We start from the raw sequence: 20,526 nt of genomic DNA, 5'->3' as shown, positions 1-20,526 counted from the left end.
CCTCATCATTCACAATGATTATGTTCAGCTGCACATAAGGATTTCTGGGTGACTATATTGCCCTCTGTGTATCATCCTTCCCCCCCAAACTTATGTGTTTCAAGGACCTGGGCTGCTGAACTCACTAAGAATTTTCAATTCATTGCATTATTGTAGAATTCACAGCTCTGACCAAGTTGCATATAAAGTGTATTCTGGTAAAACCCAAATGCCAGAAATAAAATTTTGCCTTACATGTTACAGCTTTTCATGAGGTGCTCTTGGTATTCTTTTCTCACCTTTCAGTCAATATCAACATTAAAAAGCCTTTGCTCAGAGTATTCAGGAAAGAAATATTCAGTGTAAGTGCAGAATTCAGGTTCCCTATTCAGTGAACAGGGACGTAAGAAAATACTTGAAAAATAGCTCAGGTAACAGAGGGCTGCGAACTGCTTAGACTGCAAAATTCTAAATTATTTTTCTTGGCGTGTCTAACCAAAACCTTAGCCAACAGAGAACATGTACTGATAAAGTCAATGACAGAGCTTGAAACGGAAACAACTGAAAACAAAGAAACAATTACTGCCCAACTGTCTTTGTTTAAGCTGCCATTTACTTATGAGCATTTGGATCTTATTATTTCTGCCAAATTTGTATTTTACTGAGGCCAGGAAAAGAAGGCAAAACAAATCTCTGCTTTTGAATTTGAGACAGCTGGGCTCTAGTGAAGGTGACTCTGTGTTCCCAAGCAAGTAAGAATCAGTGTTCACATAGAAACTGCTTTCATTGTTAGACTGTTAGGAGTCATGCATTCATTTCCTGAAGGAAGAAGGGAAATAAGCTTTGTGTAATTACTTAGGGATGTGGATCTATGACTGTGCTGCAATGCTGAATTGGAAATTAATTTCTTGCCATGCAAGTCAATTTGTTCATTGGAATGATCTCCAAATTTTTGCTAGACTCAAAGCCATTTAAGACTTAGATTTCCTCAAGGAGTGCTTAAACAACCATTCTACTGAATGTGTGGAGGGTGATGAACTCGTAAAATTGTGCAATAATTAAGGCTGAAAGTGACTTTTGGAGGTCATATAATGTGACACTTGCTCAGAGGTGTTGTGGAGAATCAACTTCAAAGTTAGAGCTTAGGCAGGTTTTTAATATAAATTCATATATTTTCCTATAATTTTCCTACTGCTGTAGCAAAGCAGCCCAAAATACTCACTAAAGCTAAGTTTACCTATTTCTACTGCTCTCCACTATCTACCAAGCCAGTCATCTCATCATAGAGGTGTTATAGACCATTAGGCACAACTTTGCCATTGTAAATCCAGGCTGGTCTGTTCACATTCTTATAACTTCTATACCTGGACAAGGTTCAAGGAAGATTTTATTCTTAGTCTTCGTAGAGTTACACTAAAAATCTTGTTGTGGTCAAAATGGATAACATCTAGTAAGTGCTGATAAGAATTTATTGTTATTTTAACTCAAGCCCAGTCTTATCAAAATACAGCAGTTGTTATTATTCCAGGGAGATCGACTGATACATTTTCATTTCATAATGCAATTAAGACTGACACACACAAACTTTACAGTTTCTAGCCCATTCCTGAGTTTACACTCAAACAGTCTTGTAAAATCAACCAGTTTAATTGTACTGAATAATGTGAATTTATGGGGTCGCCAGTTAATAAAGTTCTTAATAAAGCAGTAAACCGTAATGATGACTTTGACTTCAACCCTTTTCATTTTGTGTTTTCTTGTGGATGCTTTTGAAAGTTTTCTAAGTATCCTTATTGTTTTTTATTTATTGGTTACTACAAAATTTAAATCACCTTAAATTGACTATTAGCTGAATTTCTTAATTAACTTTCCTCAGCCCCAATTAACATAAAGGATTAACGCTTGTTACTTAGTGATTTCAGAGGCTGTCAGAACTTCACCTTGTAAAGTATTACAAGATCTAAGCTGAAACAATTGAGGCATTAACCACCTACCAAAAGACTTTTTCAAATAGGCAAATCATCCTGAGATCATGTCTTGTCAATACAACCTGAAACAGTCCTGAGACCCTGGGTGACCAGGTCAGCACAAAGGCTGTTACCAGAAATTTTATGTACTAGGCTATACACAACTCAGAACACAACTGGAAAGTTGTAGGTCTTGACATTTTTAAAGACAAACACGTCAATCTTTACATGTGCATAAGATAGTTTTCCCCAGTAAAATTATTTCCTTCTGTATAAATAATATTCATTAATACAGGAGCCAGAACTTGGCTAGACCCTATTCCCATGTTAGGTTGTGGAAGTACTGAATCATCTTTTCATACTTGCTTTATTTGCCTAACGAACATAAACTAGAGGAAAAGGATTGGAAATAAGGGGTGGAGAGAGAAATATTGCTGTCCTTGTTTTGCCATCAGGGCCTTTAAATCCCTATATCTAAGGCATTTTCTCTAATTGCATAGAATATCTAACACAGCCAATAAATAAATTGCAGTTTCCTGCGTGCTACCTCAGTAACTTAATTACAGAATTATTTTTGCCTGAGTTTTTCAAAACTGATGAAAAAAAGTCTAAGAAATTCAAGATTTTCTAAGAGTTGAATCTGTCACAGTTTGTTTTCCTCTATTCATGCATATTTTGAGGATTTTTATTGTTTCCAATTAAACCTATTTATTTCATTCAGCCCATATTCTTTTTCTATTACCTTTTTTTGTTGTTGTTGTTGTTGTTGTTCCACTGACATGCAATTTATTTCTCCTTTTGCCAGTTAGATCCTTCCTTTTAAGTTCCCCGTCTCTTGGCTTTTAGGAGATTCTGTTTTCAGTAATAGAAAGTTGTTATGTGGTTAAAAAGAATGTCTGAGTCATTATGCCATCAGTGCAATGAATGCAAGCACCACTAACCAGCTTGTTGAAACCGAAAGCAGACTAAAGCCAGTCTTGCTGAGTGCAATGTGAACAGTAGTTGAGCAGAATATAATTATAAAAGCAAAATATGGGTTTTTACCATTTCCGATAGCACAATGATAACTCTGGGGTTTTTTTTAAGAAACAGCTATAGATAGGTAAGCTCATTTTTGGAATAATTATCTAGTATTAAGTGCATTAAAGCCATCCTTATTAGAGACAACCAATTGTCCCATATAATTCTACTGCAAAACTGAAGCAGATCATTCGTCCTAAGAATCCTTTGGATAAAGGAGCATAGGAAAAACCCTGTCTTACACTTTCTTCATTTTTGCCATGCATGTTCTCAGAAACTTAACTGAAGTAAGTAGTTATATGACCAAACTTAAGATGGTTTTTGAGTTTGATAAAAATGTTTTATGTTACAACTTTTGAAAAAAATCTCATGAGTATATAATTTATTGATATTATGATAGCTCATCAAGTCTGTCTAGAAAACATTATTTTAATTTCACGAAAAAGAAAAAGATTGCTTTGGATTTAGTTTTTGTTCTGATGCAGGATAAAAATTTGATTTGTTTGATTTCTTAGTGTCTAGGCAGGAAAAAACAACATTGAGATCAATGACCTATAACTGTTTTTCCATCTCCCTTGTGCATATCCTGACATCTCAACTATTATCCAGGTCAGTGTGATTCTCTGAGACCTGAATTTAAGCTTTGACTCGGGAAAACTTCAGTAGTTTCATCAAAATAATTATTTTTAAACACAAAACCATATTGGTAAATACGTAGAGATATCTGTTAAATTTCTGAATAGCTATTTAGCTCAGTCTGTGGAACTCTGTAATCGGCAAAACTATACCTCTTAGCTGGATGAATCTTTGCAGGGTGCATTTATCCCTACATTAAGGTTAGGATCTGTATCTGTGTGTGGTTTTTTTTTATGAAAAGACATCTCAAATAGCTAATTTGTGACAGCCACAACACTCTGAAGCCATGGTCAGAAAGGTTACACAGGGTTTAGGGCCCTGGAAAGTTTTGGTCATATTTAATGGTGCATGAAAACTCTGGCATCTCCACGCACAAAGCAAGACTACATGGTAGGTTTACATCAGATATCAGGAAGAAATTCTCCCGTGTGAGGGTGGTAAGGCCCTGGCACAGGTTATCCAGAGAAACTGTGGCTGCCCCATCTGTGGAAGTGTCCAAGGACAGGTTGGACAGGGCTTGAAGCAACCAGGGATAGTGGAGGTTGTCCCTGCCCACGGCAGGAAGCTGGAAAAAAATGGTCTTTAAGATCTCTTACCACCCTAAACAATTCCATGACTCTATGAGTCTATGAAGACAACTGTGTATATCTTCAGACTTCTCTTTAAATCTTGTTGACAGTTCTTAATTTCCAATCAAGAAGAAAGTATCACAGAAACAAAAAAAATTATTGTTCCTATAATCCATTTGCTCCCTCCAAAAAAGCCCCAAAATGCTAATGATCACATGTACCAGAAATCAGTCAAGAATTTCTGAGTAGGTTTAGTTTGGCTTCATTAAAAGAGCCAAGTGGGATCAGTTTTCCAGGCTGGTTACCGCATCCATAATTCTACTCAAGCTACAGAAAACGGCATTGGTTCTTCTTTATTAAAAAAAAAGAAAAAAAGAAAAAAAAAGAAAATAAATTTTATATTCCTCTAATGAGACATGTTGTCTTCATTAACATTCCTGTGAGGAGTTATACAAAACAAACTGAACGAACCCGATCTGCACAAAATAACCACTTTGGTCTGCAGTCAAGTATCTTGCTTTAAGTCTTTGTATTGTTCACCACTTTCCCTATTAGTTTTAGCTGACTTCACACTGTGTGTGTAGTTAAATGGTAGTGTCAAATGCAATGCTGTGGCATTTTGTCTGCACATGATGCCAGAAATAACTATATGCTAATATTAACCTAGGCATTGAAATTTATCACACAGCTTAACCAGGGTCTTTTTTTCCAGGTACCTTTTCTACAACCCACATAGCTGTCTTCTATATACCTTGCTTCATATTAATATAGGTAAGTGTATGAATTTGTCATTGTATCATTGGTTCCAATATTTAAAAATAATAATTAAAAAGAGGAATTAAAAAAATGAAAGAAATGTAGGAAGTAGACATGTTAAAATTCCTCAGCTCTTCCTTTAAAAGGTACAACATTTCTATACATACTACATAAGGATGACTGTAGAAGGTTGGATATACTGCACTAGAAAGGAAGGAAATGTGAGACGGGAATTAAAAATTGTCCGTGGAATTACTGTGAAATAAATCCAAGATCAGGATATCTTCTTTTGAATCTTTGTTATTTGCAGATTGGCTTATTATCTGAGTCATTAAAAAATATTAATTCATTGTTTCTTCTTAAAAGAACAATAACAACCCGGCTAATTATAACTCAGATAGTCCCCTGGAAAAGCATACAAAGTTCTATCTCATAGAAGGCTGGATATTTAGAGCATCTTGCAAAGCCACTGTCTTCAGAATGCAGTCATCAAGTAAATTCAGTAAATGGTTTGCTCTTTTCAACCTAATTTTATAGCAGTTTTGTAGATAGTGAAACCAAAGCAGAGGTAAACAAGGTGAAATTAGGTGAAATATGCTAAGTCACAACCAGAGCTCTCCCACAATTATAAGACTTTTAACTTCAAGTCATCATGTTTTGTTTCGTCGTGCAACTTTGATCTACAGATGTAAAATCTTGCAACAAATTAAGGAACTACTGAGGCATAGAACCAAGCAATGCATTTTTATTTAAAGCTCTTTTACCATAACTTTTTCCTGCCCTGAGGAGATCAGTACTCACAAATTTAAAAATTACCGTGAAGGGCGAAATGAAACTACAGAGTTCAAACATTGGTGAATATCCATTCGGTACTTCAATAGACCTAATATTACTACCTGAGCAAAAAAGAACCTCAGGGACTCCATTCTGCTTTCACTTATGTCAGTAAATCTAGAGTAACTTCCCTACAACTGCTGTAGTCAATAGTTATTCCTGATTTACATTTATGAAGCTGAGAGAAAATGGGGCTTTAATTGATCAGCAAAGCCTGTCCTAATGTAGATTTTTCTCCAGCAGTCATCTTACTGTAGAAAATTCAAGAAAAATAAATAATAAGATTCAAACACCACAGTAAGCCATTAAGGAAATTATATATCAAATAAGCTCCAAAAAGCCTGGAGAATTGCAAACAGAAGTGTTGCCTTACAGGTCTCATTCCTTATGTAGATTTAAATAATTCAATTGTTGAATAAATCTTCTATTTATTCAAGCATTTTCAACTTTCATTTCCCAGCAGCCATGCCAAGAGTCATAAGAAAGAAAGGATCTTTTTTGATCATTGACAACAGTGATATGAAAATAAGTTGCATAGCCAAGTTTCTGCATATTGTATAGTAAAGGGACAGATAATGGTATGCTGCCTACAACTATCCTCAGCAAGAGTGGGACTGACAAAAAAAAAAAAAAAAAAAAAACCTACTTTCTTCCCCAGGCTTAAATAATTCATTGGTTGAATCACTGAATACATCTCAGATTTTGTCATGCATTCACAGATTTCCTGTGATACTTTTGCTGACAATAAAATTTAAAACCAAACGAAACAAAAACATACCTTGACTTTGCTTAAAGAGGCAAGAGTTTGATAAGAAATCCTTTGTAGTTTCAGAAAACTTACATCATATTGATGGTGATTGCTGTGTTCAAAGTAGTAAATTTTATGGTAGTTGAAATGGGTTTTTATTATGTATTTTAAACAATTTTTCAGTCTTTTATCTGGAGTTCTTCGATCAAGTATGAGCTACAGGGAATTCAGAAAAGCTTTTTTCACTTCCCATGTTCTACTCCTGAAATCAAAGTGATGGGGTTATCATGTTGTCAAATTCTATTGTGTGACAAAAGTAGGCACAATACTGACAAGGGTTGAATTGACCCTCATTCCCTTTAAAGCTTTGTGGGAGTTGGCTCAGTGGTTTGATTGGAGAAACACAGCAAATCAAATTTGTTGCATTTTCATTTTCTAATAATTGCCGTGATAATTGCACCCATGGATTTGCCATCCCATTACCACAGAATCTGAACACTTAGAGCTCTAAAGTTCATTGATTCTGCATACGTAAATGAAGACATGATATTCTGCAAATGCAGTCTTCTCTGGGGCAAAAATTAGGTAATAAAGAGCAATGCAAAGAGTCTTTTATCAGTCTTCCCAGCTGACATTGTGTTAGTTGCCAGGTTTGTTTAGAAATGATGTACAGCCTGGGAGCACATACTTGCATATGGCAATTCCACAGTGATGAAATTTTGTATGTTCACTTGTCTCACAACTGTTTGTCCTGCCTTCTTCTCCCAACATTCCGCACAATTCATCAAGAAGGCTTTTTGAACCAAACTGCTAACCTGATATTACAGAATCACAGAGTGAGTCAGGTTGGAAGGGACCACAGACGATTATCTGGCCCAACTTTCCTGCTCAAACAGGGTCATCCCAGAGCATGTTGTACAGGAGGGTGTCCAGATGGTTCTGGAATATCTCCAGTGAGGTATTGCTATTGAGTAAGGCCTACCTTTCACTTGAGTCTCTTAATCCCCTGGAGTATCAGAGCATCGGAATGGCAAGATAGACTTGAGTTCCTGGGAAACAGAAGAGCCTGTTGGGAGGTGAAGAAATAGCAGTAACTGTTTCCTGGAGACAGCAAAGCTTTAGCTGAGTTCATCCCGCGTTACCTAACTGACTTGGGGTGATTTTATGATATTACTGTATTCCCCAATTGTCTCCTTATTGTCTACAAATCAGTCCTGCAGCTTTAAGATGGGTCCAGAAGAGGGGTGAGAGAAGCCAGGCAAATTCTTCAGCGTGGTTTTTGTCCAAGGACCCTGAGGAGATTGACAGCCGGATTGACAATCTCACAGAGTCAGACCTGAAACCTTTCAGAATTTACCCGTGAGATTATTACAGTGAAAATCTGCAGTTTTAGTGAAACCCACAGAGGAGGCCAAGAAGATAATGAGAGAAGATGTTCTGGACACAAGGGGAAGATGTTCTTGTTATGGGATATTGAGAATGTACAAGGAAGAACTTGTGGATAATATGTAGCAACTATACTTTTGCTTGTATAGCTGATTGTTTTACTGCCTGAATGGTCATTGGTTGTTAGACAGCCTTGTCTTTGTTTGCTAAGCAGCCAATCTTAAATTAGGCCACAGCCATTGTGAAGAGGTATAAGAATAGCAGTAGAGAAAATAAATAATCTTTCTACCTCTCTCAACTATGGATTACGACTAGTGTGTGCTTTTATGTCCACCTGGACAAAAGCCACAGGGCTCACACACACTCCCCCACCTTCTCACCACTGCAGACCCAAGGGAGCACCCTCCTGCTTTTAGCTAGCCTGTTAGCTGAGGCAAGAAATTTTCCCAGGACTGCATACTGAAATCCTCTGGAACTGCTTCTTCTTCTTCTGGAGCTGTTCTGCCTAGCTGTGATCTGAGAACCAGATCACTGAATCCCATGGACCGGCAGGGAGGCTGCAGGGACGCCGCATCCCAGCCTCGCACCTCAGGAGGGGCCAAACCAGATACAGAGGGAACTCTAAACCCACCAGCTTTCTCTGCAGCGAGGAGGTGTATTATCTAGCATTACTCATTTGTTTCCTGTGCCTTGACAGCACTCTGCTTGTTAAATAAATAGTTTTTTTCACTTTCATCCAAGAAATTCCTTTTCTATTGGTGGGGGAGGGAGTCCTGAAACCTGTCTTCTGGGGAGGAGACGTTCTTTCCAGAACATTTCCCCCTAAACTTGTCTCAAACTGAGACACTGACTCTGTGTTTTAAGGGAAGTGTTCTCTGAAATCTTTATCCATTGATTACTAAGAATAAAACAAATGTTTACACCTTACTGTTGGGCAGAAATGTTTTCATCCAAGGGATATGTGGCCGTTAATGGGAATAAGGTGAGGCAAGGCAAGTGAGTATCCTTCATCCCAGTACACCACTGTAAACATAAGGATAAAAGGCCTGGCATCTTGAGTTGGCACTGGGTTGTACAGCACAGACATATCTAAAAATGTCAAAGTGCTAAAGTCTTTTGTCAAATACCTTCCTTCCACTTCTCAGCTGATTTAAAATCAGACCAGAGCTAGGAATGGTTCTGTTTGTTCATTACTACTCTCTGAACTTTCACACATCCATCATATGGCTGGGCATAGTGTGAGGGTTGTATTTCTACAAACTCTTAAAACAGTATTAAAATTAATTTCTTCAACTGTTAGCTCTCCAAAGTTTTACTCTCATTTCAGTATTAATTAAGGATTTTTATGCTGCCAAAGACTAGAATTTCAATTTTAAAATGATAATTTCAATAACACAGAATGGGCACTTAAAAAAGAAACTTGTGAAAAAAAAGAGAAAAAAAAAAATTAAACCAAAGTGACATTTCTGGTTTATCATGACTTAATATTTTTCTGTTTCATTAAGTACAACATTTGTTGGTTTTCCTCACTATCTGAAAGACAGATTTTCTTATGAAACACTATTATTAACGTTCTTTTGGATCAAAAAATAAACTTTGATAGTGCCTGAAAATATTTGATTTTCCTCGTCACTCTACACTGTAATTTATCATCACAGTGAACACTGGACCATATATTCCTGGCTAACTCAGAGAAAAGTCTGCTGATGAAAACAACATTTCTTAAAGTAAAACTTAGGAGTTGGAAAAAGTATCCAAACAACCTGGTACTGAAGAAAAGCTGTGTGAATCACAGGTAATCTAAAGACTTCAGAGTTCACTGGGACATTGTCTGGAAAAATTAAGTGATGAGGACTTCTGTAAAATGAAAACTTGGTGACAAAAAAAAAGTACCGAAGCATAAGCATGAGTGAAGTTTCTTTATTTTTTATTTCAGAGAATATGTCCTGAAATAACTTTAGAGATGAAAAATAAGAGAGCTGGCACACATGCATGCATAGAAGGATATATTCAAGGAGGCTTTCTCTGCATATTGAAGCTTTATTTTTGAATTTACATGTTTGAAGTTTTCATTCAGCAACGTTCTGTCTCTACTTTTTTTTTTTTCCTCTCTCAAGAGTTTGCAAAAGAAAAGGGGGAAAAAAGGCTCTGCTGTGCTCACACATTTTTCCTATTTTTTGAGTTAGTTCAGGGTGGGAGGTGCAGTTTGTTCTTCCTTTCATTAGTTGTTTTGAGATTCGCATCTTTTGTTCTTCGAACTCTCTTATTTGAAATTCTTTTTTTTAAGTCAGCAGGGAGCAAGGGTTGATGAGCCCCAGCCTCAGCTTCAGCCTTGGGGCAAAGAGTCTTCTTTTTGAATAATAGTCTTAGGTTTTGTTGTATTTTATTTTTCCCTAAAATGTATCTTGGATATGTTGATTTGTAAAAAGCTCTTCTGAGGATTGCACTCTTCCTCTTTTCTTTATAGTTTTATGACTTTTTTATTTTTCCCTCACTGTGTTATAAGTTTACAGAATGTTTATACTTTTTTATTCAAAAATCACCATCTTGTTTTTTTTCTATTATGGCTTTGATAAACATATATTTCCATTCCGTGTTTTACTTTTCTTAAACTGATGTAAGATCAGAGTAAACATTTGCCACCTGTCTTCCTAGATATTTAGTAAGAACAAGTCTTGAATATCATGGTGCATTCAGGTTTCATACATAAAGGATTTTTACTGGGACATTACATGCCACATTTCATTGTTTAAACCAGGATTTAGAAAGATGAATACCATGTAGGTCTGGGAATTTTGTTAGGAGACAAGAGGTAAATTTTTCTGCAATATTTTTTTATTTATTCCTAGTTTTCATTTTTTCCTTCTATACAACCTACTGCTTAAAGCACTTACTTAAGAATCATCCTTCCTGAGCCTGAATGACTTCTTCTGTTACCCAAGAACAGCCCTATCCTCCAAACATAAGTGAATTTGTGACTCCTGTTGAGGCATTCCTGGCTACACACTGGCTTGTCAATATTCATAGAGAGAGAGCATGAAAAAGAAAACATAATTTGGAATCCTAATGCCCTTGATACTCCACTGAAAGAAAGGTGGTCTGTGTTCTAATCCTCGTTTTCCTTATTTATCTCTTAAATTACCAGTCAAAAGGGAAATGTGTGGTTTTCTCATTTCATGCTGGTACAGCCTTTTCACTGTAGTATAACATTTCAGACTTCACAGGCAGCATATTCATTCCACACAATCCCATGAAGTTCTTTGTGTCTGAGAGAGCTGCACTATGTGTCTGACTTTCCTTTCTTGTGAAAAGCAGGGCCCTTCTCCTGATTGAGAAAATGATCCCTTTCATAAATGCTGTATTCGATCCCAGTTAATCACACAGTTTGCTTTACTTACTTGAATTTGCTTCATTTTGCTCTGGTCAGTAGAATTGTTTGGAACTTGACATTAGCCATTCTGGGAAGCATGTGTGACATTTTGCTATAAGAGGCTGTTTTTTACTACACATATCGATTCTTAAATGTTCCCCAACCAGTGTTAAAGATGCTGAAAGCACCCATAGTCACTGTTTGATTAATTTGTACATGTTTCTCTTTTCATTTTAATGTATGTTCCCCATCCCTTGGGAAATGTCTGTGGCATATTCCTCATGACCTCTTAGTCTTTAGCACAGATCTTTGGAATAAATACATTCAAACTCTTTTACCCTAATGTAAATGGACACACCTTGCTCCCTCTCTGTTGTGGCCTGGGGGTAGGGGGACACAAGCTTTATATACTTTTATGTGTCCAATTCATTCCATTACTAGTAGAAAAAAATATCTTCATAACACCAGCCATAATCCACATCTTCCCAGATGTAGCAGAAGTGAGCCTTCAGATTTTATTAATGATGCAAGCCAGGGTTCAAGACAATTAAATTGCTGCTCATGGCTTTATATTTTATTTCTATTATTACTACGATTTGCTTCTCTGTTTCATGTTTCTGCTTCTTTGTAAAGTCTTGTCCCTCTCATCCCAAAAAGAAACTTATGTGCACTACAAAAATCTTGTATGTAGAAGAAAGTGTTGAAAGGGTTTTCAGTGTCCAGTATACCATCAAAAATATTCATAACACTATCCAAAAACTGAGAAAAATCAGTAGCACAGACAGAAAAGCCATGACCATTCTACATGAGAAAATGCTGAGACTTCCCAACTGAAATGTTTTACAGAAATATGTCATTTCAAAGGCCTTTCGCCAGGGAGAAGATATGTTGTTGCATCATTGTACATTTAGTTTGTTTTCATTATATTAAATTGTCTAATTTTGAAAAAGGTAAAATATTCTATTTTACATCATCTCTTGAATTTATTCTCTATTACTTTAATAGCATTTAGTATAATAGTTATAATATTATAAATTATTTTATGCGCTCAGTCTAAGATTTTGTACCTATTTTTGATTATACTTCTATGATGCTTCTAAATATAATTCATTACTCAATGTGAAACCTCAACATTTTGGTCCTTTTGTCTTAAAATGAATTCACAGTGTTGACAGAACAAATTTCAAATATCAACTTCTCTTCCTTCTTTCTGTCTTGATATGAAATCTAAATCCATGTTAAAATGCCACAAGTTACTTAAAAATAGACATTATTTTCTGAACATCACAAAGGTAGAACAGTTCACAAGGAATTTTAATGGACACACTCTTCCTGGAAATTATTAGAACAAAATCTGATATCTTTATTAAAAATATACTTCATTTCAGCTCCAGGATGGAATTTATGGCTTGTGTGCCATGGAAGAGAAAATTCTCAAGCTGGAGAACTACTTTGTTTTGTTTCAACTCTTATTTTTTCAATATAGTGGGGTGTGTTCATAGGAGTATCAGTGCAAACCCTCTGATCCTTCCTCTAGTTTCTGAATTAGGCTGCAGATGCCAATGGAAAGATTTTGACAAATGCTGAAAGTATGAAGTTATTTGTCCCTTTCTATATATTCACTTTCCAGTCATCAGTGAGCTTGGGACTTCCTGAACCAAAGATTGTGTACACTGTTTTGTTAACAACATCTTGGGTCAGATCCTCCTTGTTCATATGTGCAGGAGTTTTTAAAAGGCAGCTTGCAAGCTGTTCCAGCTAACAATTTGTCTTGTAGGTACAGTCGTGCTTGGTCCTTATGAGGCTCTCATAATTAATTTATGAACATCTCCTTTATTTTATGTTAAATAGATTCTTCCTCATTACTTAGGTGTAGTTGGCAACTTCTAATCATGCATTAAGATCATCTGGTGTAAATATAGCCATCTGGAAGCTAAGCATCTAGTTTCAAATAGTCATCTAGGTTCTTTCTTAAAGAGGCATTAAGTAGTTCCCAAGGACAATTTAGTCTGCTGCAAAATAAATGACTGGTTGTTGGAATGAATTTCTCTCCAGATATGGCTCCTTTGGGTTGAATAGGGAGCCCAGATAAAATAACTTAGATGCCCTGTTTTCATATGGTTATCTCTGAGAAGGATCTCACCTGCACTAATGAGGACAGCTTCTGTTGTGCAACACTTTTCTCTCCTCACTTCACTACTGTGACCTTTGTGACCCAAGTGCACAGGCACCCTGCCTTCCTGCTAAGCTGTTAACAAAGAGACTGCAGAGAGAGGCTGCAGATATGCTAATAAATTAAATCAGAAGTGAACCACTTTCTGGTCCAGCCCAGCTTGGATTTAAAGACATTAATTTAACTCTCAAAACAAGTCAGCTGCCACCACACTACCTACTAGCCCAAAATCATATTAACCCCAAACTGTGTCAGAACGAAATCTGAAAGAGCAGTAGATCAACTAGGCTCAATCTCACATGATTATTTAATAACATGGGTGATTGCAGAAGGGATTTTTTGTCTTGTGCCATGATCCGATTAGTCCCAGAATCATAGACTCATTTAGGTTGAAGAAGACCTCTAAGATCATTGAGTACAACCTTTGCCTGAGATCACCATGCCAATTAGACCATAGCAAAAAACGCAACATCCAGTCATTTCTTTAACACCTCCAGGGATGATGACTCTACCCCCTTCCTGGGCAGCCCATTGCAATTCTTGACAAACACTTCTGTGACTAAATTCTTCCTGATGTCTAACATGAACCTACACTGGCACAGCCTGAGGTTATGTCCACTCATCCTGTCACTTTTTGCCTGGAAAATAGGCTGGCTCTACCTTCCTTTCAGGGATTTGTAGAGACCAAAGTGTTCCCTGAGCCTCCCTTATCCCACACTGAGTCCACCCAGCTTCCTCAGCCACTCTTAATCATACTTACTCTATAGACCCTTCCCCAAGTCTGTTGACCTCCTCTGGGCATGCTCCAGCACCTCTGTATTTTTCTTCTTGTGAGCCGTGCACAAGTGAACACAGCACTCAAAGTGGGCCTCACCAGTGCCCCCAGCACAGGGGGATGGGCACTGCCCTGGTCCTGCTGGCCACACTGTTGCTGACACAAGCCCGGTGCCATTGGCCTTCTTGGCCACCTGGGCACACTCTGGCTCATGTTCAGCTGCAGAAAACTAGCACCTCCAGGTCCTTTCCCACTCGGCAGCTTTCCAGCCACTCTTTCCAGACTGGGGCTGCAGGGGTTGGTGTGGCCCAAGGGCAGGACCCAGCACCTGGCCTTTTTGAACCTTATACAATTGGCCTTGGCCCATGGATCCAGCCTGTCCAGATCCCTCTGCAGAGCCTTCCGGCCCTCCAGCAGATCCACACTCCCACCCAAAATCTCACATGTGTGCAACAGTTCTGGTCCCTCTGACATGGGTTTGTTGAGTGATTTTGTGCAAAATTATGCAACATTTTTCAAATTCTTTAGTGTACTAGAGAAAACTCTGATCCTTTTTTCTGTTGTGATCTTCACAAGAAAGTCAGCAATGGTAGGGAGATTTCGTCTTGTGACCACTTCTCACCATGCTGTTTCTGATCACTGCACATTTGCCTTGTGCTCCTTCCAGAGGTTTACCTCACTTGCCTCTTGTCATTGGCCTTAAACTCCGTAGCTATTTTGCAAGCTTTAAAGAACAGAAACCCTTCTTTATTATTTTTGTGAGTGTGTTCTCTAATTCTGAACCAAATGTTGAAATGTTATTCAAAGTGTTATTCAACACTATTAATTAAAAAAGGATTTTACAGAGAAGATAATAAATAAATTATTAAATTGAAAAATAAATAAGTAAAAAGAATAAATTAAAAGAAAGAAAAATGAAGAATTTACACACAGGCTGGTTTGAGAACGATAGGATTTAGTTGGTTTTGGGTTTGATTAATTTGTTTTTTTTTTTTTTTTTCCTTCTATTTAGGCCATTTACCTGAACTACCATATATAAACAAATTTTGTTATTAATACTTAGTTTTCGGGAGCTACTTGGAATCACAGGATTTAAACTAATTTGTTTGTAGAACAGAATCTGAATCTAGTGAGACAGTGATGTTTTCTTACTTGTTAAAATGGGTACAAGATAACTCTAAAGATGTGTGGAGATTCTTTGCTGTGAGAATAGAGTCCCTTCATGTCTCAGTAAATTTTTTAATTTTTCTTTTACAGATCCTGTGATCCTGTCCCTACATTCTTCCTCAAGGCAATTTTTTTTTTCACTCATGGCTTGTTGCTTTGTACTTTTTTTTACTCTTTCTTATAACTCATCTTTTATGAAACAACAGACTACTCTCCCAAGAATATCTGAAAGAAAGAGGACCCATGGGTCAGATGCACACCCTTGACTTTCTACAACAGAGTTCATTAAGAAACCAGAGTAATTTGGTTAGATGGCCCAGAAGAGGGAATATTCAAGCTTTAAATAAATACACAATAAAAATAGCACACTGTTACTATAGGGTTACTGGACTGTAGCAGTAAATGAACTGAATAAAATTTTATGGCTTCTTAACATGCTGAGGTTTTGCAGTGTCGTCCATCTTGTAGCCTAACAACATTTCCCAGCCTGCTATCAGCGAAACTAATAGTGCGAATGGAAATTTTATGAAAAATGGGAAATCTACGTTGGTTTTATATTGTGTCAGTAGAATGAATAAAGACCATATTTTGGCATTAATAGCTAATGGTAGAAAGTGTTGAGGGAGGGAGAAAGAAAGAACGGCTACATTTTCAGCCTTTGAATTGATGTTTTTTAAAGAGTTGGCTGTAATTATGATACTTGAATGTGATTATCATTAAGCTGATAAATTATTTAGTAAGAAGGTGAACAACGCGAAGAGATCATTGATGTATTCAAGCATCTTAGTTGTATTCCATAAGTCTCCTTGTGACTCCCAGACTGCTATATTAATCACATGGATACCACAGATATGTTCTGTTATTATCTTTCACTGCAAGGTCAAAGTTTTGTACTAACACATCATATGGGAAGGCGTAGGTGGGGGAGAAGAAACCTCAAAATTATTAATCATACCACAGAGCAATGATAACAATGGTTATTTGCTGACTTAAAATGGATTCCTTAATGCCCCTCAAGCCAAGATGTCATAATGACCTCGGTATCAGACTCCCTTAGACAGCACAGATAACATGTAAATTGGATGCACAGGAAGCAGCAGGTACAAGAGCAACAGAGCAGCACTCACTCGAGTTCTGCTTCTGAGCAGCCACAAGCACAGCAGCACAAGTGTGGGAATATGCTTCCAAAAGAGAGCTCAGGATGGACTTTGCTTACATGTCAGAATTAAAAAAAAAAAAAAAAGGAAGGAAAACCCAACTTATTAAGTAATAAAGAGCAAGCATGAGGGTTTTTTAAAGAAAATCACAGCTCAATTCCCTTTTCAGATAGTGACAACCTTCTGAAGCAGACCCTTTGATAATATATCAACATACTACTAGTAACACATCCATAGCATCTAACACTGTATCTGCCAGAAATTACCCCAAATCTCATTTAAATCAACTGCCTAAGTACTCTTGTGAGCTTTCTTGCAATAAGTTTTTCCTAAAGGTTTTGTTCCTTGAATTAATTCTTACTCTTTCTTTAATATAATAATTTACCAAATAGTTGGAATAAGTCACATAATTGCTTTTGAAGGAGAAGAAATACCAGTAGATATTAATAAAATGACCAGTCTTAAGATCCCAAGAGTTGAGTCTTAAATAGATTTTATATATTTATATATATGAGATCAAATTTAAATGAATATGAAATTCCTTTAAATAGGAATATTGCCAATTTACATCATGGCAGAGCCAAAAGATTGGTATTTTCACAACTTTATTATACAGTTTAAGAGGAACTCGAGGGGCTTTTATCAGACCTTTATTAGTTTGCATGCTAACCAAGTAATCTAAATAGTCATATCAATTTCCTTTGTACTGAAAAGACAGAGAAAAAGAGGAACAAAGACAGAGGAAGAGGTTAAGATGGAGAAAGCTCTTGAGAATGCAATAGAAAGAGGATGAGAGATGGAGAAGGAAAGAGAAAGGCAGAAAGAATAAAGCAGATAATTCCAGAGCATGACTATTTTATTCCATGTATCAATACTGATTTGTACTTTCCAGGTGTTTCTCTCACCAGTAGCTGTAAAAGAAATATGCATAACTACTTATTATTAGCAATACTATGAAATCAATTAAAATAAATCCTATCTTTAGTGACTTACTGTTGTATTCATCATTCATCAAATGGTCTCAGCCATGATTAGTTATGAAAATTTCACCATGTCCATAAAATATCTCAATAGTTAATACATTATTTTGAAGAAACACCACTTTTAGTGAAATGGATTTAATCGATTTTTTAAAATAAAACTTCCTCAAGATCAATTTGATCTTCAAATATTTTCAGAAAAGAATATGGTCTCTGTAGGCTATAAACTATATTTTATTCTCTTGTTCACTGCAATATTTTGAAATCTGAACAAGAAAGTTTGGGAGGCTTTTTCCCATTACTTTGTTAAATCTCTTTTTGAGAAGACTTGAAAAATGCAGAGAAACATTGTGAAATTATTTTCATATTTCTTTCCTTCTTCAGGCTGGAAAGGCTATTCATACCAAATTCTTACTATTATTTTCTTTTCTCAGTTCCCCCAGTAAATCAGTTCAACATTTTCCCTTCTATATCTCATGCTTCTTTTTTTTTTAACTTTTTTTGACTTCTATGATTTTTTATACTTAAGCTATCCGCAGTATAGTATAAACAAAAACAATGTGCAATTTAAGGTAAATTTCAAAGATTTTGTATTATTCTCATTACTTTCATGTAGCATAGCAGACACACAGACCTTGTTTTGGCCTGGGAAAGAGAATAACTTAGTTTTGAAGAACACAAAAGCAATACTATTTTCCATATCACCAAAGCTTATGCATAAAAGGTTAAAATATCATACACAGTGTATGTCAGGGAGTTGCTAGGAAAGCTATCACCACGCTAAAATGATTTATTCAGTTGAATTTCAATATTTGGGATGATTTTCCTATGCCATTCTTATGCAGCCACATTCAAAGGTTTTTTATTTATCATTAGAAAAATAATACCTGCTGGATCTTAATTAATTAGCTGCAGTTATTTATAAAACACACAATGTTCCTGTTTCTTTGTCCGTATATGACTGATTTGTTTCTTTGTCTATATGAGCAGAACTAAAACAGAGTTTAGGAATTCTTGATCCTGCTTTAGTCAGGCAGAGGGACTATATGACCCCCTCTGGAGCAATTTATGAAAATCTATGAATCCTGTTCTTGACTTTTTTTAGGATTAGTGACCTAGAAGATGTAACTTAACACAAATCAGGTCTCCTGCCTTTCTCCAGCATTTCCCATTTTGCTGGTGGTCTGTTAATAACACACCAGATTTGTGAGGCTGTCTGAATGAAAGGCATATTTCAGAAATGGAAAGCATAGTAGCGAAGAGAATAGGAAAAAAATATATAGTAAGGGGTTAAAATTGCAAAGGGAAAAACAGTCTTTGTGTCATGCCAGCAGCTGTGAACAAAATTAATTTGCCTCTCAAATACAGCCCCTAGGGAAGATCCCAGGAGTGTTATGCAAAATAGAAGGTTGTAAATGTCCCAGAGACCTTATGCAATTTTAGGGCTTGTTCAAAATCAGAAGTGAAAACTAAATAGTGCTAAAAAGAGTATGAAACAATAAAATAAAAACGTTTGAACTCCCATTGTATATTGTGTTTAGAAGGGAAAAGTCAGAAACAACTGAGTATTCATCCTCCTGCTTCAATTTTGATCTCAACTCTCCTCTGAGTTTTCCTCTATTCTCCATTCTCCTGCTTAACACAGTTTGGGTTTTTTTGCCATTTTTTACCTTTTCTACTTCAGATGCTATCTCCTCGTTTCTCTTTCTTCACTCTACTTAATTCGCCAAAGCAGTTATGCCTGCTTGATCTGATTGACTTTAACAGGCTTTCTCAGAAGCTGTAAGCAAAGTCTGTGGTCTCTGTCCCCTTGTTCCTCTTTCAGCCGTGTGCTTTCTTACTAACTTTTAAACACTCCAAATCTCCAGGGCAGTGAACCCCCCTAACTCTTTTTGACACATATGGGAGCAGAAGACAACTGACATTTCATAGGAGCTGCTCAGCATTTCACCGTATTGATACATAAATGCCTGATGTGTCAGACCCAAAGTCTCCTGAAGTCAATGGAAAAATCTCTCATTGACTCAAGCAGGCTTTGGATCAAATCTTATTTGTTTATCTGCCCTTCTGTGTTAACCTTTTATGTTTCTCATCTTTCCGTATCAATACCACTTGCTGGAGGCAATCTTGGCAGGACTAAAAACATGGTGAAAATTAATAAGATAACCACATTATTCAACACTTCAAAAAAAAAAAAAAGAAAAAAAGAAAAAGAAGAAGTTTGCTTGAGTTTACTTCAAATGAGCAAAAGTTTCAGAGCAGAGCAGCCTCTAGATGATTAGATTTGGTGCACTGGTTTTTTTTGCTTCTTTGGCCTCTTACTGAGAAATTAATTTGTGAAATTTCATGTAACTGCAGAGATTCAAAATACTTCAAAAGAGAATAGGAAAAGGTTCGGGGGAAGGAAGAGGCAGGAAATGGGGGAAAAAGCCCAAGCAACACTCCTCCTTGTTTGATTATGTTATTTTAATTTTAGATTCTTTCTTTCTTTTTATAAAACATATAACTCAGTGTGCAGATTCTCTGCAGTTTATAAAGAAAACATGAGATATGCTGATGCATAAAATATTGAGCCCAGCATCACAGTATGTGCAAAATTCCATACAAAATTCAGATGCGCAGTGAAATAGGAATTCCTTATTTCTCGTCTAGATTAAAATGGGTGCATAATTTATCTGGTGCAAAACATATGCAATGCTCTTTCTTAATAATTTATATTAAAAAAAAGATGTTTTGGCATTTGGTGTCAAGGACAATTCTCGCAAAAAGCTGACAGGAAAACGTGTGCTAAAGCCAGCATTTCCTTTAAGTAAAAGACATCTTTTTTATTATCCCCCTTCCTCATTTTAATTTAACGGACACAGCATAAACATTATCAAAATTATAAGAATTAAATGACTAAATTAACTTATCTAATAATTCATAAATTTCAAGATAGCTCCTTGGCATGGCCTGGAAATGCATAAGCCTTAATATTTGAGCTGTGTTATATATGGATCAGTAATGGGA

The sequence above is a fragment of the Corvus moneduloides genome, chromosome Z (assembly GCF_009650955.1).
Source record: "Corvus moneduloides isolate bCorMon1 chromosome Z, bCorMon1.pri, whole genome shotgun sequence".
NCBI classification, from domain to species: domain Eukaryota; kingdom Metazoa; phylum Chordata; class Aves; order Passeriformes; family Corvidae; genus Corvus; species Corvus moneduloides.
Note: the sequence above shows the minus strand (reverse complement) of the source record.